Consider the following 25,717-nt stretch of genomic DNA (forward strand, 5'->3'; position numbering starts at 1 on the left):
GCGTACTGTAAAATGCCTCTTAATCCCATGCTCCTTACAGAAGTTTAGAAACTGTGAATCTGTGTACTTCGTACCATTTTCAGACCGCAAACACTTGATTTTTCGTCCTGTTTGGTTTTCTACCTCAGCTTTCCACAGCTTGAACTTCTAAAAAATGTCAGACTTCTGTTTCAAAAAATAAACCCAAACTTTCCGTGAAAAATTGTCAATAAAAGTAACATAATACCTAGATCCACCCAAAGACGACGTCGTGGAAGGCCCCCCATACATCACAATGCACATAATCAAGAATCCCTTCAGTTGTGTGCTTCCCAGTCTTGAAACAAACTTTAGTCTGTTTACCAAGAACATAATACTTGCAAAAATCAAGCTTACAACTTTTAACACAATGCAACAAATTTCTTTTATGTAATTCAGCCATACCACGTTCACTAAGATGAGCAAGACACATATGCCACAGTTTGGTAGTATCATCACAGGGCTTAACAAAATGAACTCCACCTATAACGATACTCCATAACAATCTATAACTATTATCTACAATCATCTTTCATTTCATCATAATCAAAGCTCCTTTAACAATCCAAATAGTTTCCCTATCCCCATCATCCTTAGGGATAAAACCATTCTTGTGCAAAGTGCCCAGAGAAATCAAATTCTTCTTCAAATCTGGGATATGCCGAATATTACACAACTTCCGAACAGAACCATCATACATCTTAATTCTGGCATCACCAATACCAACAATATTAGAACATCGATCATCACCCAAATAGACAGAACCAGAATTAACCGACCTGTATGTTAAAAACCATTCCCTATTTGGCGTGATGTGATAAGAACATCCAGAATCAAGAATCCAAGCATCCGTCAATTGAGTCGTTGAAATAGAAAGCATATCACCCTTACTGTAATCAGAATTGTCATCCTCGACGACATTCACAGACTTGGGTGAGTCATCACGCTTCTCATCAGTTTGCTTTTTCAACTTCGGACAGTCTCACTTCATATGTCCCACCTCCTTGCACTTGTAACAGTGAATTGTCTTCTTATCCCTGGATTTGGATATGAAATTACGCTTCCCAGACCCTCCTTCTCTAGCTTCCGTCCACGGTCTCGATTACCCTTGGCATATAACCTATAAGCTTGAGAGATTTCCCCTGTATTATGCTTCAGCTGGTTGTGAGCCAACAAGGCTGCAGTAATCTCCTCAACTTTGATAGTCTCTTTCCCATATGTAAGAGTAGTCACCATGTGTTCGTAAGAGGGAGGCAACAAACACAAAAGAATCATCGCTTTATCTTCATCCTCAATTTTCACATCAAGTCGAGCCAAATCAGAAATGATTTGATTGAAGACATTCACGTGTTGTGCCAAATCATGATCATCCTGCATCTTCAGCCCATACAGCCGCTGCTTTAGATATAGTTTAGTCGTTAAGGATTTAGACATAAACTAACTTTCTAACTTCTTCCAAATTTTATCTGGAGACGATAGATGCATGATGTGATACATGACCTTGTCTGCCAAACATAATTGTATGGTTCTTACCGCTCACTGATGCAATTCTTCCCAATCTTCCTCCTCCATCGACGCCGACTTTATAGGTCGCAAAGTCTTCAGGATCCCTTGTTGCTCCAACAGATCCTTCACCTTGTTTGCCATAATCCGAAGTTACCCTGACTATCGAATTTCACAACTTTGAATTTAGCTCATGACATCTGATACCAATTGTTGAATAATCGGGCAAAGAAAATAGAAAGATCACAAGAATTTTAACGAGGTTCAACAATGTGCTTATGTCCTTGGTGCCTTAGGCGGCGCTAGAATTTTTATTCAATTCAATGTCTCATAGGTTTAGGTTACATCTTCTTTTATAATAAATAAACCCTGGTACATATTTACAAAAATAACCCTGTACTATACCGCGGTGCCTGCGCCCCCACACCCCTAACCCACATAATCGTAACCTCTACTACGAGACTTTCTCTGTATATTTATGAGCCATACCTAACATGTTGGTTATTATATGGTCATAGCATCGACCTTGATCATCATATGCTTGTGACCATCTTTCCCTAGGGATTTCAACTGCGAAGTTGTAAACATCTTCTTCGTATCTTCTCAAATTTTCTAGTTGTGCACAGAAGTTTAGTTGTAGTAAAGGATACCATGAAAAAATTGGATTTAAGAATAATAAATGAAGAACATAAAAAATGTATTAGTTACCTATGTTGATAATCTGTTTTTTAATCTTTTTGTTCTTAAACCTCTTTATAGCATTAGAGGCAATATGACATATACAATATGCCAGATATGTATGGGGGAGACGTCCACCTACTTCCAGATCTAAAAAATGTTTCTAACAACCCATTTTAATGGTATGATATCATGCAAACCCCATCTTGAGTGACAATATGAGAATGGAAATTGGAGAGAAAAAATACTCCAAGTTTCCTTCGATTCATTTTTAACAATGGCGAAGACAATTGAGAAAATGTTTCTGTCACTATCTTGTGCAATAATTATCATCAAAACGTGTTTGTATACCCCATACAAAAAAATCAACTTGAATCATGTTTGGAAAATAAGAATCCTTCAATATATGAATCGAAAACCCATAACAAGCCACCAAAAATTCTCTTTCCAAGGAAAAATTCTCCGTGAATTGTGGTCGCAAGAAGAATATAAGATCTTACAATAATTTTAGGGATGAAAAAAGCCATTGGTTGAAACATAGGTGGTCTCATTATATGACCGATCCTAATCACTGTACAATAATCTCATTACTTTCTTTTTAGTCATCCATGACTTGTAAGACGAAATATAACCGAATGTATTCTAGATAGATACCACTAACACTGAAACTGATATCATTGATTTTTTTAATCAAAAGCTTGGCATCTGAATCTAAATGTTTATGGTCCTGTTTTAATGAGCTCATTGTACATGTGTGCAAGCTATTGAACATTGTGACTTCCTACAACATCTTCTGATGGCTTAGATCTAATAATATGGGCGATTAATATTAATTTCTTAACTTATTTACAATTACACGCTACACCAAGCTTGGTATATATCAGTACTTTTAGCGATGTTTATAGAGAAAACACCTTTAATTTTATATATTTAGAGATGTTTATAACAAAAACACCATAAAATGACAACATTTGTGGTGTTTATGGAGATTCACCACAATATGCATGTAACTTTAGTGGCATTTTTGATGAAAACGCCTCAATATATTGATATACAATGACATTTTTAGGAAAATATCTACAGACATACTTTAGTGGTAATATAATTCATGTATGGTGTTTATTAGTACAAACGCTACAACGGTCCCGTCCTCTATCACACCACTTTCTTTTTCTACTGTTACCCGGTCCTAAATTCTTAATTTTTCACCGATTACCTCTCATACTCTCTTGTATCCATTGTCTTCTCACTCATCTCTCTTAATCACAGTGACCTGATCATTTCCGTCATCACTCACAGGTGCATCTCTTCACCTATTATCTTCTCTCTATTATTTCTCAGTTTATTGTATGTGTACCCCCTATTTATTTTCATTATAATATTCCATGAACATGGAACAGAGTGCAAAAAGGTCAAATGAAAAATCCATCCTTGTTATTCGTTTGTAAACCTCAGTTCTACCAACAAGAATCTAAAAGAAATTTGGAATTTATAGAACATGAACAGGTTTATCGATTAATTCTACTTCTTTGTTCTTCATCATTGTTATTCGCTTGTAAACCTCAGTTCTATCGGTAAGAATCTGAAAGAAATCTGAAATTTCCAGAACATGAACATGATCATATTTATCTATTAATTATTTTCTTTGCCTACCAGTGTCTACCTCTGGTTTTGGTTTATTTTTTATAACAAGGAACTATTTAAATATTTGGCTTCTTTTTTCGTGGAATACATTTGTTTGGTACCATAACTACACTAATACATGTATGCCTAACAAATATTTATCTATTAATTCGTTTGGTACTATTGTTGCACTTTTACAGAAATGCTATTTATAGTTGCTAGTCCAAAATTACTCCATTCTTTCATCACCTTTCATTTCTTTTTCTCTGCATGTTTTGTAATTTCTTATTATTTCATCACCCTTCATTTCTATTATGTCATGAATAGAAAATATAAAATTACCTAAATTATATGATGTTTTAAAATTTTCAAGAGTGTTTGGAATTTAAAGTAGAATTTAGAGTAGAATTTAAAGGTTAGGAATAATAGTAAGAAAATGTCTTTGTGATGCGTGTTGTGTGTGCTATAAATTGAACGCAAAATATGTACAAGTATACACAATCAATCAAGTAATATAGTAGTGAGTGAGTATCGTCTCCAAGGGATTGAAGATATTTTAAAATATGTTATAGCAAAAGGGTGTCACTAAGTATACCAATGGTATATACAAATGAGTAAAGTTTGGCTGTAGTAAAAATAATATGAACAAGTGAGAAAGTATAGTTGTGGCAAAAGTTTTATGGAAGTGATGAGGTGAACAATTAAATATTATTGTGGCCAAAATTTAACTGAAGTGTTGAAGTAACAGAAAATTAATATTGTAGCAAGAATTAAAATTGAACTTCAGAGTATGAAATAATACTTGAAAACCTCACACAATCAAGCATCTATAGGGGTAATTGGATGAGTTTGCTATGAAGAAAGTTATTCTACGTCTAGAATGGTCTGAGAATTCTATGCCTATGTTGTTCGACAGGATTTACTAAAAGTGCTCCTAGGCTATCTCTAGTAAGGAACATGATAAAACTGATGCTACGACAATACTTCTCAACGTGAACGACATCGAATATGTCATATCCCTTTTAGTTGTTTGAAACCCTCTCCTTATCTCTAAGGCAGATTAGAACCTAAACATCTCGGTTAAGTTCCATTGCTCACGTAAATCCAACCTAACTCTCTCGATAATAGGCATCTATACTTAAAAATGATAATCTCTCGAAAGCTCTTACAAGACTTAAAATATAAACTATTAACAAAACAACATTTAAACATAAAGATACCTCAATCATTCATTAACACAAAATTAAAATCATTCAAAATAAACCCAACGCCAAATAAATTAGTTCATGGCGGGGTTAAGTTCATCCATCATCAATTTTAAGTACAAACTCATATAAAATAAAGAAATGAAAGCACAAGGAGAAGAAAAACTCCCAAATGATCTGCTGCCATGACCCTTAGAACCACCGCCTTAAACCTCTTTAGCGAGCTAGCCTTTCTCAGGTCTTAGATGCTACCCCTTTGAAACTCGATTATGGAAGACATCAAGAAAAAAGAGGAAAAGAAGAAGAAAAAAATGAGGGTTTTCAGTTGTCGCCTCCCTTGCTTAAGTCACCCCCCAAAAGTCCTTTTAAAATGTAGGGTATCCTTAGGTATTTATAGTGGGAAGTTTCTATGGTTTTAGGCCTAAAAATTTCCTTTATGGCTTAGGAATCATACCCTACGTGAATATGAGGCAAGTTGACAGGTGGTCCAAAAAATATCAAAAGGGCAGTGCATTCACGTAAGCCTTGGACAGTTGGAAGCTTGATATTTTTGTTATTTTGTCATTTTCTACGCCCAGAATTGCTGTAAAGAAGTTCTGTAGCAAAACTTTCTCTCGATCAGATTTATTAGCCTTTTAGATCTTATGCTCCAGAATGCTACAACGAATAATTTATTCTCGGTTATTTTCTTTACCTACACAACACCACAACCATAAGACATTTCCCTTGAACATCATCAATTTTAGAAATAAAATTACGCTGCAACAAAACTTTTCCACCACATGCAATTATATGACATAAATGCAACTAAATGCTATGACAATGCCTTTTAGACACTTAATAACTTAAGTAAAAAGGCACAAAATATAACCTTTTTACGGAGTTATCACACCCCAAACTTAAGTTATTACTTGGCCTTAAGAAATAGATAGTGGTTAGAAAAGAAAATTGCTATGGAAAAGTTCAAATCAAGATAGTCATGTAGGATAGAATTTCAGCCCTCAGAAACTATTGGCTTCAATATGCTAGACAAATTGAGAAATCAAGTACATTTCCCTAGGGCAAGATCCTTTGTATGTGTGTGCACGTGATTGTATATAGTCTATACTTAACAAAGTTAGAAAGCTTTTAGGCAATGTCTCTCTATTTTTTTCTATAGCATTTATTTATCCATTAAGCACAACTTTTACTCCCAATTTTTTTAAACTGCTATGAGGGGAGTCAGTCTATCACAACTACCATCCCACACTCCAGATGAATTAGAGCATACATTCCATCCCCGAGCTAGTAGGTAGAGTCATCTCATTACTACTTTCATTCACTTATATTCTACAACTTCCATTTATTTATAAAGGGTATCTAGACAATGCGTGTCTCTTTACAGTTATATCGAATCATTTATTTCCAACTCAACACCATTCTTAAACACTAGAGAGTTTAATTTAGCCTTTAAAGCTTTATATAACATTTAAGTTCATTAACAACAATTCATGCTAAGGAAATCAAAAGTTCTTTTATAAAATCTTTCTAAGTTCCTTAAGCATAGAAAACATACAATCGTGTATCAATTTATTTCAAAGAATCAAGTCCTAGAATTTTTTTCATTATCAACAATCATGTATATTCAATTCTAGCCATATAAAAATTCTCATCATCATTGGGTATCATCAACTTTTTTTCCAAACAAACAAACTTAATATAAACAAATGCCATAAGAAAAATATCTGCTAACACTATCCTTGCAAATGCTACTCTATGAACAATACCTCCCCCAAACTTGATGGGTGCATTGTCCTAAATGCATGAAGACTACATTAAACTGAACTAAACTATTTGCATGCAAATGTAAATACAAATGTAAAGAGAGGTACCTCATTGTGGTAGTGAAGCGGTCTTGCTCACCGCACGCCTTCTATGTCTCTTCAGCGGAGTAGGACTATCCTGATTGGTCTCATCGGTGGTGCGTAGAGGCGTTGCAATAGAAGATGCCTCAACAGGGGTTAGGATTGTACGTCTAGCTGATTTCTTCAGTCTGTGTCATGTCATGGGTGGGTCTATTCGCCTCAATAGATTAGTGGCATATGGGTTCTCTTCTTCTTGCTCAGTAGGCTTAGATGTTATGTCCTCAGGTTGATTGATATCTTCCTCATCGTCTTGATAGGGCTCCATCACTTGGTTGCCGTCAGAATTCTCTGGGTTGTAATGTGCATTAGAATGGTCTTCATCTTCCTCAATCACCAAGAAATGATGAGCAGTGATCAGATTAGTTGAGATTGGCGCACCGGTGGAACTTTGGCTATATCATTTTCTTCTTGAGGGGTCTCATCAGTAGGTGCTGCAACGTTCTTAGCTGTGGCTAAAGCTCGTTTGGGAATGGAGAAAGTTCATTGAGGGTTATAGGAAAAAAATCCTTGAAGAATGATGAGATCATCGCATCCCATTCATTCACATAAATGAATAATATACATAAATTTCCCTCCAGCTTATCCACTTGCTCATTTTTCTTTCGCGAGGTTGTTACTAATGGTTCCATTCGTGTCGTAGTGATAGTTTTTGCTCCCTTCTCCAAACTTTCACTTGTGGCATATTCATTGAATCCCATTGGCTCCAGAATCTTCTCATTGGTGATCCCATGTTTACTCGGTATAATTTCCTCTAAGGGCTCCTCTATCACCTTATTTTTTTGGCATATAGCGGTGATCAAGTTGGGGAAGATCAACTTTCCCATCTTCTGTTTAACACAATCATATACCTACTGCATAATAACCTCACCAACATTAATCAAACACCCTACAATAATGGATTGGAGAAGAATTAGTCGTTTCAACATAACAATGGTATGATGAGAAGTTGGCATTAAATGGGTTTTGAGGAAATAATCTAAAGTTTAGCTTGGGGCTTCTGGAAACGACGTTCCACACTTAATTTGTAGGGTGTGTCCCCTTTCCAACTAGACCCTTGAAAGAACAAGTCCTCCAAGACTCCATTAAATCTCTTGGTGTTGTCTTCGGCCACAAATTCCATGACGATGTTCAACATTCTCAAGCTTAAAGAAGAGTTAATGGTCGATGGGTTAAAGCATATTTTCTTGCCACGCACGTAGATTACATGTTGTGAAGGACCAGTGAGATGAACCGTAAAACTCTCTCACTATAACCGGAGCAACATCACCGAGTTGTTTGGTGAATCGGTCTCATTTGTGTTTTGTTACCACGTCCATTACCTCGGGGCCAAGTGCTTCTTCGCCAGTAGCCGAAAAAACAAAGTCATTCTCCAGGTAAATAGTACGTCCCTTGATGAGTTAAAAGCACGCATTCTTCGCTTCATCCTTGAATCTTTGGAACTATGTTGTGTCTCAAGAGGATGAGGACACTTTGGGGCTCTTCTTTAAATGAGCCATGGGTTTGCTATAACAAAAATACGAAAGAAAAGTTGGAAGAGAAAGCTTGAACACAGTGATAATAAATGTTCACGATGGAGAGAAAAGAAAAAGATAAGGAAAAGTGAAGAGAGAAAATAAAAAATAGGCTAGAGAAGAAAGAGAGTAAGTGGTTTTGAAAAACTAAAGTGGGTGTTGGGTGGTTTTGGGAAGTGTGAGAGTTAATGCAAAAGTGAAAAAGTAAGAAAGAAAAAGGAAAGTAATTATGATGTGAATGGTGATTGATTGGTTTAAAAAAATAAAAGGAATAAAATTAAATAGAAAAGAACATCAACGAATTTCTTGAATTGGATGTCATTATCATGCTTCTTCAACCGTTGAGAGAACGGTGGTAGAGGTTTCACGTCATCTGCTATTGGCACTGAGAAATCTCTGGCCTTGGCCATGAATTTCTCATTATTTGAGCAATGTTTTTATGAGCCTTCATTCATTTCCTTCTCTTTACGCGCTTCATCAACATTTTCAGCTCGATCCTCTGGTTATGTTATGCCATGGCATAGACTGTTCAGGTGTTCTCCCCCAAACTTGTCATCTTGGTTGACCTGTTTTCCACTCCTTAGTGTAAGTACACTGCATTGCTCCTTCCTATGATGTTTAGTGATCTCACTAGCACTAGGGAGATTTTCTTGTGGGAGAAAATGTAATGCCTTAGCAATTTGTCCCACTTGATTTTCCAATGCTCTGAGAGATGAACTATGGCTTTGCAAAAGTGTTGCTTGGCTTTGTAACAAATTTCCTTGATTTTTTATTGTCACTAAATGTTCATACATCAAGATCTTTATGGAGGCCATGAAATCTTTCGTCGAGGCCATGAATTCCTGCAATGATAACTCTAAGGAATTAGTATTGGAAGTAGTATTGGAGGAAGAAGCTATACCTTTATTGTTTTGACAGGGCTGACGATCATGCTGATTCTGAAAGTGTTGATGGTCATAATTATTTTTCCGTGGCCTATAATTTGCTGCTTGATTGTTGTTGTTTCCTTGATTACTCCATGAAAAATTTGGGTGTTGTCTCCAACCAGGATTATACGTGTTCGAATATGGGTTATTATTGCTCCGATTGTAGTTGCTCACAAAATTAGTTGACTCTTGGTTTTCCAGACATTTACTCTCATGATGGTTGCTATAACAAAATATACATGTGTTGTTGGTCACCTTGACTTCTCTTACCTCATTAGGACGTTTTAAAATTTTTAACATATTTGTTATGGCAGAAAGTTGAGCGGCTACTGAATCCTTACCCTCTAATTCATAAGCTCCATATATTTTTCTGTCAATTCCCAATCTTGTGTTTGGGAATTGATAATCATTATTTGCTATCCTGTCGAGGATGTCAAAGGCTTCATAGGGTGATTTGTCCAGTAAGGTGCCATTTACCGAGGCATCTAACATCATTCGAGTTGGTGCATTGACTCCGTTGTAAAACATCACCACTTGTGTCTAGTCATGAAATCCATGATTAACACATTTACGAAGTAGACTTTTGTACCTATCCCAACATTCGTACATTGATTCATCATCTCCTTGGCGAAAACTTGTAATGTCATTGCGAAGCTGTGTATTCATATTGAACGGATTGTATATGAGTAAGAAACTCTTGCATAAATCTGCCCATGACTCCATTGAGCCGGAAAGAACTCCATTGAGCCAGGCTCTCGCTCTATCGTGTCGGGAGTATGGGAAAAGTTTCAGTTTAAGCACATCTTCATGTACTCCTTGTTGTCGAAACGAGTCACATACTTCAAAAAAAGCACAAACATGCTGCCTAGCATCCTCATAGGGTGAACCACCAAATTGACCAATAGAATTTAGCATATTAAACATTACCAGTTTGAGTTCGAAATGAGTTGCTTGTATTTTAGGTGCAACTATGACTGGATTGAGGTCATCGAGAATTGTGTTCAAATGATCTCGTATTGCTCTCAGTCTTGCATCTTGAAGGTTAATAGCTGCATCAGGATCTCCTAAGTCTCCCATATTGTCTTGCATTTGAAGTTGGTTTAAATGTTCTCTGGTTCTTTGGGCACGTAACCTTTGTCTGAACGATTGCTCAACTTCAGGGTCAAATGGTTTCAAAGGCTTACCAGCATATCTTAAGGTCATGCAATAATAAAAACCTACAAAAGAAAATATTAAACTACGTTAGACTAGATAAATATGATGTGACAAAAAACTTGTTATGGCGAATAAAAATTTCGTCAGTTGCTAATCCCCGACAGCGGCGCCAAAAACTTGATTGCTTGTAAATGTATATGCTAAGGAAAGAAAATTTGTGCAAGTATACACAATCGATTGAAGTAATATAGGGTAAGTGAGTATCGTCTCCACAGGGATTGGTCGAGAAATTTATCTTCACCACAACTAGGACTAGTATCACAAATTAATTCCTACTAGGTTGTCAAATTAAAAAATAATATTAATGAAACAAAGAAGTGATATAGTGATTGTAGAAAAGTTTGATCGAGGCAAAATAAATATGCAGAATGTTGGAATAAAATAAAACAAGGCAAGTGTTGATCTAAATATAATGCAAACAACCTCACATATTCAGACTTATCACAGAGAACTTATGCTAAACTTTTGTATTGAAAACAATTATTCTAAGTCTAGAATGAATTACTATGACTTGCTTAAGCTGCCCGAAAGGATTACTAGGTATTCTTAGACGGTTGCTATGGCATTGTCCTCAGTGTTAACTACAACCCTTGGGTTGTCAAACTGTTATTGTAGTAACACCTCTCAGCGTAAACTATAGGCGTTGTTTATCCTACTCTAGCGTCTATCTCTTTTAGTCGTTTGAAACCCGCTCCTTATCTCTAAGGTAGACAAGTTAGAACTTCACTATGCCGGATTTATTCCCTTGCTCACATGGATCTATCTTATTTCTATCGAATCTAAGAATCACTATCTAGACAAATGGCTATCTCTCGATGCTCTTACATTGCCATGACATGTTTTACCAAAACCCCAGGCAATCTATCGATGCTCTTACAGTGTCAAGGTAAAATATTTAAATAATGAACAAAACAATCATGAGCAAAACATAATTCATCATTCATAAAACATAAAATAATTACTCAGGTAAACAAAGTTTAACACCAAGTTAGACAGACATGGCGCTATAAAAAATCATCCAAGATTCAATGTTTAATACAATCTCAAATAGATAAAGAGTTTAAGAACAAAGGAAGAACGACTCCTAAAACCGAGGGCTATTTCATGACAATTCTGATTAACACCGCGCCTGCCTTGGTGATCAGCCTCTCTCGAGACCTGATCACCGCTCTGCTATAGTCTGGCTATGGAGGACACCAAGGAAGGTTGGTTGGTAAACGGTGGGAAAGAACTGTAGTTGCTTGCTCATGCCTTAGGTAAAGCTCTTCTCTCTTCTTCCTTTCCTCCTCTTCTTGGCGGCTACGTCTAGTTATTTATAAGGAAGGATCTCCTAGGGTTTCATATGCTTTTGGAGTTTCCTTAAATAACCGTTGTTAAATGCCCAGACTTAAAAAGGAAAGGCGGCTAGTAGAATAATTAAGGCTTGTGTGTACGTGAAGTACATCATCCAACTGGTGTGTGACATAGGCGGTTTCCTCATACCCGCTTCTAGCTCTTCAGATAAACCTTGCCTCGACGAGATAAATCTGCTCCTCACGTTCTTATATGTTCCGTTGGCCTTTGCAAATTTACGTTGTCACGACTGAAATGTTCTTCCTTTGTAAGTTTCCTGCACAAACACAATCTAAACAACCCTTTCTCCTAAGCAGCATCAGTCAGACCAAATAAATCTTGCCTAAGCAAAACTTATCCACCAAAAGCTAACATAACCTATATGCAACTAAATGCAACTAAAATGTTGTGCATACTTTTTTAGACGAGCAATAACTTAAGTGAAAATACTGGAAATTGAGCCTTTTTACGGAGTTATCAAACCTCAATGTACTCAAATAACTAGAGTTCTCAGTAGTATACATTGGGCATTGGATACAAAGTTATATAAAATGAATAATGTATAAAAAGTGTACATTATTGTTATAGAAAACAATTTTAATTCTTATGATATGTTTCTATAAAATAAATAAAGATTTCGTTTTTAAAGTATATTTCTCTCGTAATTGCCTCACTAAGTCATCGACTTAGCTTGTGATTTCTTCACACGTAGGTTTGAAGAAAACAGAAGGTTGAAGCTAGTTAAGGATATCATACTCATGTGAAGATCAGATCAAGACAAATTAAATGCAGGTTCTTGTAAATTGTAAATTGTTGGCATGTGCTACACATTTAATTTGAAATTCTCTTATCTATTTTTTTAAACTTATACTTTTGTATTTATGTAAATTATTAAAGGTTTTATTTAAGTATGAATGAGTTTTATTAATTACTTTAAATTAAAGGGTTCTACCTTTTTACTATGAATAAAAGTTTAAATTGTCCTTATTTGTTAATAATCTATGATTTAAAATGTCAATGTGACACCTCAGATTCGTATCCGGGTCGGGTATGGGTTAGGGGTGTTACATTATTACCAGTGTTTGTCCTCAAGGCTAGGAACAGGGCGAATGGTTCAAGGGACCTTTGAGTTAGATGCTAAGGACTTAGTGTCAGCTTAAATATCTATCATCACCAACATGTTGAAAAATCTTCAGCGCCTTAACGAAGTAAGAGAGGTAAAGGTGGCTAGTTCTGTATGCGTTTTATGTTGCGTCAATCATCATTTGAGTGAATGCCTTGAAAATTAGGAATCAACCAACTATGTGGAGAATTATGATAGGGACACCAACAACCCCTACCCGAATACATACAACCTTGGTTGGTGACAATATCCAAATTTCTTATGGGGAAATCAAGGGAATACCAATGCAAGCAACTCCACTTGGAAGCAGAATATGAATGAATCCTTAGTTTTTCAACAAATTTTGCAGTGGAAAAACTCTAACAATGGGTCAACATCTTCGTCAAACAACAACTCGTTGGAAGCTTCTTTATAGGATTTCATGGCAAATACGAAGGACTTTATGGCATTGAAAAAGACCTTGTTACAAGATCATTTTACAACCATTAAGAACCAATGAGCTTTGTTGGAAAGATACAACTAATCGCTGAAAGTCTTAGAGAACCAAGTGGGACAAATTATTGTAGCAATATATGTTTTCTCAATGACACTGAAGTCACTAAACCACATGGTAAGAAGCAGTGCAGTGTTCTCACGTTGAGGAGTAGAACCTAAATTAATGAAGACGTTAAGTTTGGGGGATAACATACGGATAATTCAACCCCTAAGATCATGCAAGATGACCATGATGCATAAGAGATGGAACCTTCAGAGAAGAATGACAATAAAGGTTCAACAAGTGGCCTTATAGTGGGAAAAAAAGTTTAGCTACAACAAAAGTTAGATCCCTACCAATAGTAGAGGAGATAAAACCCCCACCACTCTTCCCACAATAGTTGAAGAAGCAAAAATGAAGACCTTCAATTCAAAAAGTTTATTGGTATCCTTGACCAACTCTACATCAATGTCCCACTCTTGGAGTCCATTGATCAGATGCCTACATATGGAAAATTTCTTAATGATATTATTACTAAGAAGAGGAAGGTTGAGAGGGTTGAAATAGTTGTTTCAATGACAGAATGTTTTTCTATGTTTAGAAAACTTTCACCAAAGCAAAATGATCTCGGAAACTTTATCATCCCTTGTTATATTGGTGATAACTATTTGGGTAGAGCTTTATACGACCTTGGATCGAGTGTAAACTTGATGCCCAAGTCAATTTTCCTAAAGCTTGGGATAGAAAATACATGACCAACCACCGTTATCCTTCAACTAGCCGATTGATCCCATGTCCGACCTAAAGGGAGTGTTGAGGATGTAAAGGTAAAAGTTGACAAGTTTGTGTTTCCAGCTGATTTCCTTATTCTCGATTGTGAGGCTGGTGACAATGTACCCATAATTTTGGGGTGACCATTATTAGCAATGAGTAGAATTTTGATTGATTATGAGAAATGTGAATTCACCATGAGGGTGGCTGATTAGAGCATAAGCATCAATGTGTTCAGTACCCTTAGGTATGTGGACGATTCTGAGGAGTGCTAGTGCATTATTGACGTGGACTCGTTGGTAGAAGAGAAAGCTGCAAACTTTTAATGCATTAATTTTTTACAGATTGAGAACTATACACAACTCAAAGAAGATGAGGCTGATAAGTTCAAGGAATTTTGAGGAATTCATTCCTCCAAAACCTTCACTACATCATGAACCTACCTTAGAGTTAAAACCTTTGTCATCACATCTTGGGTAGAATTGAAAGATTGTCGGTTATTATCTCTTATACTCTTATGCCTGACCAAGAACGTAGTTTGCTAAATGTTTTGTCACAGCATAAGAAAGCTCTGGGTTGGACTATGAATAACTTGAAGGGAATAAGACCGACGATATGCATGCACAATATCCTACTAGATGAATGCCACAACAATTCTGTCGAAGCACAAAGACGACTCAACCCTATTATGAAGAAGGTGGTAATGCAGGAAATAATTAAGTGTCTTGATGTGGGATTGATCTACCCCATATATAATAGCTCGTGGGTTATCCCAGTGCAATGCGCCCTTAAGAAATGAGGTACGACCATGGTGAGAAATGAAGACAATGAGCTCCTGCCCACACGAACTGTGATCAAATTACAACAAGCTAAACAAGGACACCAAGAAGGATCACTTCGCCCTCCCCTTTATCGTTCAAATGCTAGATCGATTGGAAGACAAGGCTTACTATTGCTTCCTAGATGGTTATTATGGGTACAACTAGACTGTAATAGCACCAGAGGATCAGGAGAAGGCCACCTTCACGTGTCTTTATGGTACTTATACCTTCAAGAGGATTCCCTTTGGATTATGTAATGCTCCAGCAACTTTTCAGAGGTGCATGTTGGCCATTTTCTTGGACATGGTTGAGGAGTTCTTAGATATCTTCATGGATGACTTCTCCATCTCATGAGATAACTATGAAAATTTTCTTGGTAATTTAGCAAAGGTACTGAAGAGATGCGAAGAGGCAGACCTGGTGTCCAACTAGGAAAAATGTCACTTCATGGTGATCGAAGGCATTATGTTAGGCAAAAAAATCTCACGCTAGGGCATTGAGGTGGACAAGGCCAAAGTTGAAGTGATTGAGAAGTAACCTCCACCCACCATCATGAAAGGAATTAGAAGCTTCTTAGGATATACGAGCTTTTATAGGAGGTTCATAAAAGATTTTTCTAAGATCTCAAAGCCCTTGTGTACTTTTCTGCATCAAAATATACCTTTTGTTTTTAATAAAGAATGCTATAACACTTTTAAGGAGCTTAAGCAAGGACTGATCACAACGTAAAACATGGTAACCCTAGACTGGATAGGTTCATTCGAATTAATGTGCGATGCAAGTGACTATGTCGTCGTACCTTGAATGAAGCACATGTAAACTACACAACCACTAAGAAAGAATTACTTGCTATAGTATTTGTTTTCGATTAGTTTAGCTCATACTTAATTGATAGTAACGTTATTGTGCACAGTGATCATTTGGCCATCAAATATTTACTGAATAAAAAGGACTCAAAACCTAGACTTATTAGGCGGATACTCTTGTTGCAAAATTTGACATAGAGGTTAGGGATAGCAAATGTACTAAGAATTAAGTAGATGATCATCTATCTAGGTTTGAAAATAAGGTTGCATGCGATGATAGCTTAGAGATCAAGGAGAAGTTCTTTGACGAGAAAATATTATTTGTCATGATAATTTCGTGGTACGCCTACATAGTTAATTTTCTTGTTAGTGGTGTTTTGCCTCTTGATTTAAATAGCCATGGAAAAAAGAAATTCATACATGATGTGTAATTTTACTATTGGGATGAGCCTTATTTATTTAAGAAATGTGTTGACCAAATGAACCGAATGTGCGTCCCTGAAGAAGAGCAACGAGAAATTCTATTACATTGGCACACCGCCCCTTGTGAAGGCCACTTTGGTGTAGTTAGGACTGCTGCAAAGGTTCTTCAATCAGGTTTTTACTGGTCCACCATTTTCAAAGATACATATGACTTCTACGAGACATGCGATCACTACCAATGCACTGGGAACATATCGAAGAGAAATAAAATGTTATGGCAAAACATTTTAAAAGTGGAGCTCTTTGGCGTATGGGGAATAGATTCATAGGATCATTCTCATATTCTTTTGGTGATCTATACATACTCTTCGTAGTTGACTATATGGTCAAATAGATTGAGGTTGTGGAAACTCAGAGAAATGGCTACAAGATCGTGCACAAAAACATCTTTACAAGGTTTGGAGCACCGAGAGCTTTTATAAGTGACGAAGGCACCCACTTTGACAACAAATTGATTACTAAAGCATTGTAAAGATATATGGTGCGACATAAAATTGTTACGACATATCATCCCCAGACCAATGGGCAGGCTAAAGTCTTGAACCTAGAAATAAAGCAGATCCTTGAGAAAGTATTGGTCTCCTAAGCTTGATAAAGTACTTTGGGTGTATCGCACAACTTTCAAGATACCATTAGGAATATCAACATGCAAGCGAATTTATGGCAAGGCACGCCATCTCCCTGTGGAACTAGAGCATAAGGCCCATTGGACGATCAAGAAACTCAACCTGGATACCCAACTACTTGGATAAAAAAGACTGCTAAAGCTCAATAAGATGGAGAAATTTCAAGCACAAACATACTATAATACCCATCTGTACAAAGAAAAAAAATAAAGATGTAGCACGAAAAAATTTTTTTCCACAACATTTTCATGCAGGTCAACAAGTCCTCTTATATAACTTTAGGCTGAAGCTATTCCCAGGCAAGCTCAAGTCCCAATGGTCTGGGCCATTCCAAGTAAACCAAGTATATCCCCATGGGACAGTTTACATCAAGAAACTAGATGATGGCACCATATTTAAGGTAAATGGAAAAAGGCTAAGGCTTACAATGACACCCCATCCTGTGAGACAAGTCCTCATTTCTCCTCTACGATACATACTAGTTTGCCCCTTCTACCTTTAAAATTTTTTCTACAACATTTTATTTTTGTAGTTTATCTATAAATAATTTATTTTAAATTAATCGTTTTCTCTTATATTTTTTGTTTATTTTAATTTTAATTTTTATATTTTAATTTTTCATCAAGACGGGTGGATGCTCGGGTGAGAAACATGAAAAGTAGAAGAAAAACCCTAATTCTTTATGGATTTAGGCAGAAAAAAGGGGAAATAATTACCTTCATTTACTTTTTATTCTTTTATATTTTCAAACCAACCAATCATCTTCCCTGACATTATTAATTTATTTTTTTCTTTCCTTCTTTTTTACTTTTGCATTAACTTCCCTTGTACCAAAACCACCCATCACCCACTTTATTTCTTAAAAATCGCTCACTCTTTCTCTTTCTCTTTCTTCTCCACTTCACTTTTATTTTCCTTCTCTCTTTATTTCCTCTCCACCGAAAAGCCTCCATTGCAGCCACATTCAAGCATTTTCTTTCATATTTTCCTTTGTCTTTTTGTTTTAGTGCATCTATTGCTCGCTCAAAGAAAAACCCCAAGGAATCCTCATCTGCCAGCAATGCAGATCAGCTTTAGTGATTGAAAGATGCATCAGTAAAGGCGCGCTTCCAAACCATTAAAACCTGTACTATTTACTTAGAGAACAACTTTATTTTTCTGGCTACCGACGATAAAGAATTCAGGCTCGAGGTCATGGACATCGTAAAAAATCACAAGTGGGAGATATTTGCAAAGCACCCTAACAACATGGCCCCTGTACTCGTGAGGGAGTACTACACTCACCTCACTGATCTCTTTCAACATGCAATCTATGTGAGTGGTAAGTTAATCCATTTTACCTCTTCGACCATTAATTGTTACTTCAAACTTGAAGATGTAAAAAACTGCTATGCGAAGTTTGTAACTGAGGCCGACAATAAAATGTGCCAATGAGTCTTGGAAGATTTGTGCTCTCAATGGGCTAAGTGGAAGTGCAACACGCCTAACAAGTTGATCGTGGAGAGAAGCTGCCTGAAGCCCCATACCAAGCTTTGGAGTCACTTCCTAAAGACTCATCCGATGCCAACTTCTCATCACACCATTGCATCAATTACTTTTTTCTCCACTCTATTATCTATGGTCAAAAAATCAATGTTGGAGAAATTATAGTAAAACAAGCGTATAACTGCTTCAAGAGGAGAAAGGGCATTTTGATATTTCCTAACTTGATCACTGCTTTGTACCGAAAGAAAAAGGACATCGAGGAGCCCCTCGAGGAGATAATCCCCACTAAAATCGGTATCACCAAGGAGAAGGTCTCCTAGATGATGAGCTTTGATGAAGATGACCGAGTACTACAATGGTGCAAGCTTTACGCGAGGCAAGGGAGAAACTGGACTGGCTGGAGGGTAACATGCACACGTTATTCACTTATAAAGAACGGGATGATATTCTATCATCTTTATTTAGGGGTTGTTACCCGTAACCCATGATGAATTCCTTCCATTTTCACATGAGATATTAGTTATCCCAAAGGGTACTATAGTAACTACTTCGGATGCCTATCACAAACAAAATGCTACAGTAGATGATGGTCCACCGGGTGAGTCAATCCCAACTGGATCGATCACCACCCACCATTCCCTGGTGGTTAAGAAATAAGAAGACCACTCCACTGTCCAACACAACCCAGAGCATTCTGATTGCACGAAAGTGCTGTAACCCTGTCAAGACGACAAGGATGAGATTAATCGACCTGAGGACCCAATACCTTATCCCAATGAGCAACCTGAAGAGAACCCACTTTCTACTGACCCGCTGTAGCAACCAAAGCTATCCATGACTAGATGCAGATTGAAGCGATGTACTGACCGTACTATCAAACCATATGCTAAGACATCTGTCGAATCAACACGCCCACTGAAGAAGAACCGCAAGTGTGCGAGGAGCAAGACCACTTCACCACCACAGTGAGATACCTCTATTGCATTGCATTTGCATTCATATAGCTTAATTTAGTTTATCATAGTCTTCATTCATTGAGGACAATGCATCTCTCAAGTTTGGGGGAGGTATTGTCCATACTTAGACATTTGCACTGATAGTGTTAGAAGAAATTTTTGCTATGGCATTAGTAAGGATTATGATAGTTTTCTAGAATAAGTTGATGATGCCCAATGATGATGAAAACTTTTTCTATGGCTAAAATTGAATTACATGACAATTAAGAATGATAAAACCAACTCTAGAACTTGTTTTTTGTGATCTTTTAATACACGATTGTATGTTGTCTATGCTTAAGGAACTTAGAAAATTTGTATAAAAGAACTTTTGCATGTTGTAGCATAAATTTTATAGAATTTAGAAGCATTTAGTTGCATTTAGGTCATATAGTTGCATATGGTGGAAAAGTCTTGTTGTAGCGTAAATTTATTTATAAAACTAATGCTATTGAAGAGAAGGGTCTTGTGGTGGTGATGGTGTGCAGGAATAGAAAGTTTCGTTAATGAATGGTTGAGCTATTTCTATGTTTAAATGTTGTTTTGCTCATTGTTTATATTTTAAATGCTTATTCTTGTAAGAGCTTTTGAGAGATTGCCATTTTCTAAGTATAAAGGCCTAATATCGAGAGAGTTAGGCTAGATCTACGTGAGCAAGGAACTAAACAAGGATGATTATATAACATCCAAAAAATCGTTTTAGTGACTAAAATGAAAGTTTTTGAAATTTGGTGATTAAATTAGGAAAAATTAAAAAGTTTAGGGACTTAATTGAAATTTCTTGGAACATGATTGAATAACAAAGTTTAGAAATGGAAAGGGCATAAGGGTCATTTGATAGGGAAATAATTAAAAACTCTTTAGTGGAGGTATTGTATACACGTAGAAAAGGGGAGATGAGTAAAAGGAAAATCAAGAATTCTCTATATTCTTCTTCTTTCTCCTCTCCACTGTGGGTTTTTATTGCATAAGGTGAGTATGTTTCTATGGATTAATTCTTTTATTTTAAGGCCAGTTTTAATTATTGGAGTGTTAAGAAAGCTTAAGGGAAGGTTATAGTGGTGTAAAACTAAAAGATGGATATGTTATGAGTGATTTAGTAAATGGAGGATTTAAGTGAATTACTGATGAAGAAGTTATAAATAGATTTTAGCCATATTTGAGTTGTCAATGATCTAATTAAGAAGTTAGAAGTGTTAGAAATAAAATTAGAACATGTTGGAAAATTAGTAAGATTATTGGTTTCAAGAATTATGAATAGATATCGAGGATAATGATGTGTTATATAGATATAAGATGGCATGATTAAGTACTGTTGAGGTTAATGGTATCAGAGCTAAGGTTTAGCCGATTCTAGGCTTAAACTGAAGTTAAAAGATTTTAAAATGTGTACATACCAATACAAAGTGAAAAATTTATGATATGATATTGTAAGAAGTATGTTGTCTTGCTAATAGGATTACATTGTTATGTTATATTAAATGTTTGACCATGATAATTTTCAAAGTAAAGCGAGAGGCGATATACCTGAGGGTAGTAGCAATTCACCTGCCCTGGCCAGGTAGGGTGAAGAGTGAATACCTCAAGGAGTGCCTATAGAAAGAGAAAAAAAGATTAGAAACACCCGAATTTAAGAGTGAAATAGAGGAAGGTTTTATTGTTACGGACCTTTAGTTAAATTATGTGAAGATATTATTGGAAGGTCTCTACAGTTCTGAAGTGGAAAAGATAGATGAAGTAGTTCAATTACTATGCAGACAAGTTAAAGTATAGTGAATAGATGTTATCATGAGAATGATAGAAGATCGAGTTATGTGGTTATTATTTTTAGAAAATTTCAAGAATAAGTACCTCGGTGCAAGTTTATAAGACATATGAAGCCAGATTTTATGAGTTTATAAAAGGATGTATGCAATTGGTTTATGGAGGGCTTGTGCTTAGATTAAAATAATGTTATTGGTTTTGAAATTGTTCCCTTTTCAAGAAGTGGTTAATTATGTTAAAGCTCTAGAAAGAGCTCAGAATGATTAAGAGAACTGATATCTCATAGAGATCAATACTATTAAAGAGAGACAGAGATTTGGTTTTCAACTATAAACTTGGTTTGAATTAGTTGTATTCCCTGTCAAAAGATCAAATCCGATGAAAGCCATACATACTTAAGTAGTACGGTCTGGTATTAGAAGATTAAATAAGGAGCTAAGAATGTATATAAAGTTAAGTTTGGAAATGAAATTGGTAATATGGATTAAAATTTCTATTAGAAATTATGTAAATTGAAGTAGAAGAAGTATTGATACCTAAAGAGTAGTATCGGTACTAGTTTAAGAGGTATCGATACCAATTGTCTAGTATCGATACCATTATCAACTTACAAATACAAAATGTTAAAATGGTATCAGTGCCAAGGAGGAGTAACGATACCATAGAAGAGTAGTATCGGTACTGTATTGGGAGTACCGATACTATTGAGCCTAAAATGCTAAATTAGATATTTATTTCAGCTTAAGTTATATTGATTGGTTATAACCAATTTGAACTCCGATATTTATATAAGTTGTATATTCATGTAGATATCGATCAGAGACAAGCCCAAGAAGATTCGAAGCTATAAGATCGTACAAGATTTAGAAGTGTATGAGTTGATTGGTGAGGCCAAGGTGAGTGCATATTAGTTGGTATATGATTTTGTATAGAAATAAGACTCACGATGAGTCTATTTCCAATATTTGATTGCATGAATCTATAAATGTTAGTACGTGTTTGATATGATTATTAGGTATGCATGAGTACATGAATAAAATCGTAGGTGTCATATGTTATTGTATGTGCTATATAGTAACTATGTGAATACATGTTTGTGTGGTAACTATGTGTAATATGTCATTTTGTGTAATGAGGATATAAGTAATTATATGATAACAAAGTATAAATTATACGAATATATCAGATAAGCTATATAGGAAAGTCTATATGTTTAAATTAAACTATGATATAAAACTTGTTAGATTCTTATGTGATATGAGGTATAATACAAAGATTCAGGAAATCTTATGATAATGTTATAGGAACTAGGTAATAACAAGTTATGAGAATAGATGTTTATGTGACAAGTTATGTGAAAATGAACTAAGGAATATAAGAAATATGATATAGTGATTATGTGAAACTAGGATATAAACTATATGCCATTGATATATTGACTATATGAAAAGGAGTACATGATTGTGTAATAATTTATAGAAAATTGGTATAATGAAATTATATGAATAAGTGAAAAAGTAAAAAAGTTAAGTGATGTTGACATAAACTATTATAAGAATTAGTATATAAGAATATGATATAAAATATGCAATGAGAATATATATGTTATGTGATAAATATGAACATAAGAGAACAAGAGATAAGATATGTGACCTTATGATAGAAGTTAAATGATTATGATTTATGTAAACACATGATTAGGTGATAATATGAGAATATAATATAAGTTATGTGATTATATGATCATAAGATATAAGTCAAGTGACAAGATATATGTGATACATGAAAATATGATATAAGTTATGTATATGTGATGAGACATGTGAATATATGTCTATGAGAAGACATAAGAACAAGATATAAGCCATGCGATATGTGATATGTAAATTATATGGAAATGTTCTTCGTGTAAGTGAACGACATGCCTATTTGAATATGTGAAATGACATAAAAGATAATGCCCATGTTATGTGATACGAGATCTAGGAGTATAGTTGGCATGCCAAGAGTCGAGGGTTCTATGTGGTCCTTCGGGATATATATGTAATCCTTTTGGAACATATATGCAGTTCTTAGGGACACATATTTGGTCCTTTGGAATATATATGTGATCCTTAAGGAGTGGTCCTTCGGAACATCTATATGGTCCTTCGGGACATACATGTGGTCCTTCGGGACATACATGTGGTCCTTCGGGACATTTCTAAATAGTCTTTCGGCACAAATTCTATGTGCCCCTAGTGGGAATTTATATAAGCTATGGTGACAGCATATGTGAACAACCTCAATGTACTCACATATCTTTGGTTCTAAAAAATGTACATAGGCTAATAAAAGAGATAACATAAAGAAAACTTGTGTATGTTATGTGCTTTGCTTGTGAAAGGTATGGTATGAAGTGTACAAAGGTAACTACAAGATTATATGTTATAAATGGATTAATGATAATGATAATGATCATGACAATGATGTGATTAGGATATGATGATATATGTGCAGGTATATAGTTTTTTATATGAACTATTATATGATGTTTGTATTATATTATTATATGAAATGTGATATGTTCATGCATTGTTAAGTACCTAGAGTTTCTATTATACATGTTAAATGCCTCACTAAGTCATAGCCTTAGCGTGTGAGTGTTTCACACATAGGTTACGTGAGCAGGAAGAGGAACATGGATAGGTAACGATAAAACTAAATTCGTAAATATAAAACATGAAAAAGACTAGGTAAAATATTACATGAAATAAATCTGGAGCATCGAAAATCAAATATCAGTAACAAAAGTAGAAAACGTCATAAAACGATAAATACTTCAAAAAAAAAAGAACATGTCACCATAATTAAAAATAGTTCGGAAGACAGAATATTACAACAAAATACTCTGAACTAAATGTACCAATCCTCCAAGGGCCTGATACGGAGTGTCTATCCGAGAGTATCTGAAAGGGTAAAATAGTTTGAAAAGTGAGCTAGAGGCTCAGTCTGTCCCAACAGTGCAGAAATAAAAACATATAGTTATGATTTTTAAAACCAATACAGATCACATTCATTAAAACATCATAGGAGTTTTTAATTTAAAAACTACGCATCATCCTCTAACCGAACGCCATGTACAGATCCCCAGAACTGAACAACCTAAGGTAGTAACTCGGGGCCTGTGAGCCTATCCAAGATAATTCATGGGGCCACTAAGGCTTACCCAAGAAAATTCTCAAGGCCGCAAAGCCTACCCAAGGCTCGACTTAGGTCCATAAGGAATTACCAATCGGTGCTGAACCTGCCAGAGGAATTACCAACAACGACTGAACCTACAAGAGTCTTCATACCAGAACCCAAAGTACCCCAAAGAAAACATTTTTTAGATGGTAAGCAATAGTAACAGAAGTTCAGAATTCAGACATATCATCAGTTCAGTAAATCGGTATCCAGAAATAATAAATCGAGCAATCATGCTTTACATTTCAGTAAATCCAGAATAAGGTAAATCATACAGTAGTTAAATCAGATCAAACATTGTATTTCAAATCAGAGAACACAATCTTGTGCACCTGAGATTTCAAACAAATATTTAAAACATTTATTCTACACATAAGGAACACACCTTGATAATAGGGTCAGTCTGGAAGATCTATTGAGCACCAGCTTCACTAGGCTCTTAGACTGAACGGGAACCTAAGCCATATCATAACATGGTTATATTCATAATAATATTCTAAATAGAATAACTAACAGGGTTTTAGAACTATACGAGTATTCACGTCTTCTCGTGGACTATCGGATCGGGACGAACCGGGTCGAGCAGTGAAACAGTCAGGAGATTCCCGAGTACCTTTAACATAACTATAATTAGTCCTTGACCATTCAGTTCAATTAACTAAATTAAAACACTCAGATAAATATGAATTTTTCAGGTTTACAGGCTAATTCGGAAGCTTTCGATTTTGAATTTGGTAAAACGGACTTCAGAATCGGACTTAGAACATTGAAAAACATAAAATATGTCTTTTTCATAAAATTTGACTTTTTGGGTCCAAGTTAACTCTGGTCAAAGTCAACGGGTCGGGTCAAGTAGTTCGGGTCAGGTGGGACCAGTTCAGACTGGTCTAAATCGGCTAGACAAGTTTCTAAAGGAAACTTAAATGAAGATAATACCCACGCGCATGCAGCGGCGTGTGGACTGATGAAATAGGGTTTGTTCGACGGTCGATTACTCCCTGAGCTACAACAATCTAAACCAACACCAAATATAACATATTTCAAGCTAAAACACTAAAATTTTATCCAAATTAAACGATCTGACTTTACCCACGACAGACGGACGAAACGTCAACGCAACCCACCTACTGGGTTTTGATCAGGAGGTGACGAGGAGTCTAAAATCAGGGACAGTGAAGCAAGACGGTAGTTGAAATGGCTAGAATTGACAAAATTAAAATGGTAATCA

This window comes from Hibiscus syriacus, unplaced genomic scaffold, assembly GCF_006381635.1.
Source record: "Hibiscus syriacus cultivar Baekdansim isolate YM2019G1 unplaced genomic scaffold, ASM638163v2 tig00110864_pilon, whole genome shotgun sequence".
NCBI classification, from domain to species: Eukaryota; Viridiplantae; Streptophyta; class Magnoliopsida; order Malvales; family Malvaceae; genus Hibiscus; species Hibiscus syriacus.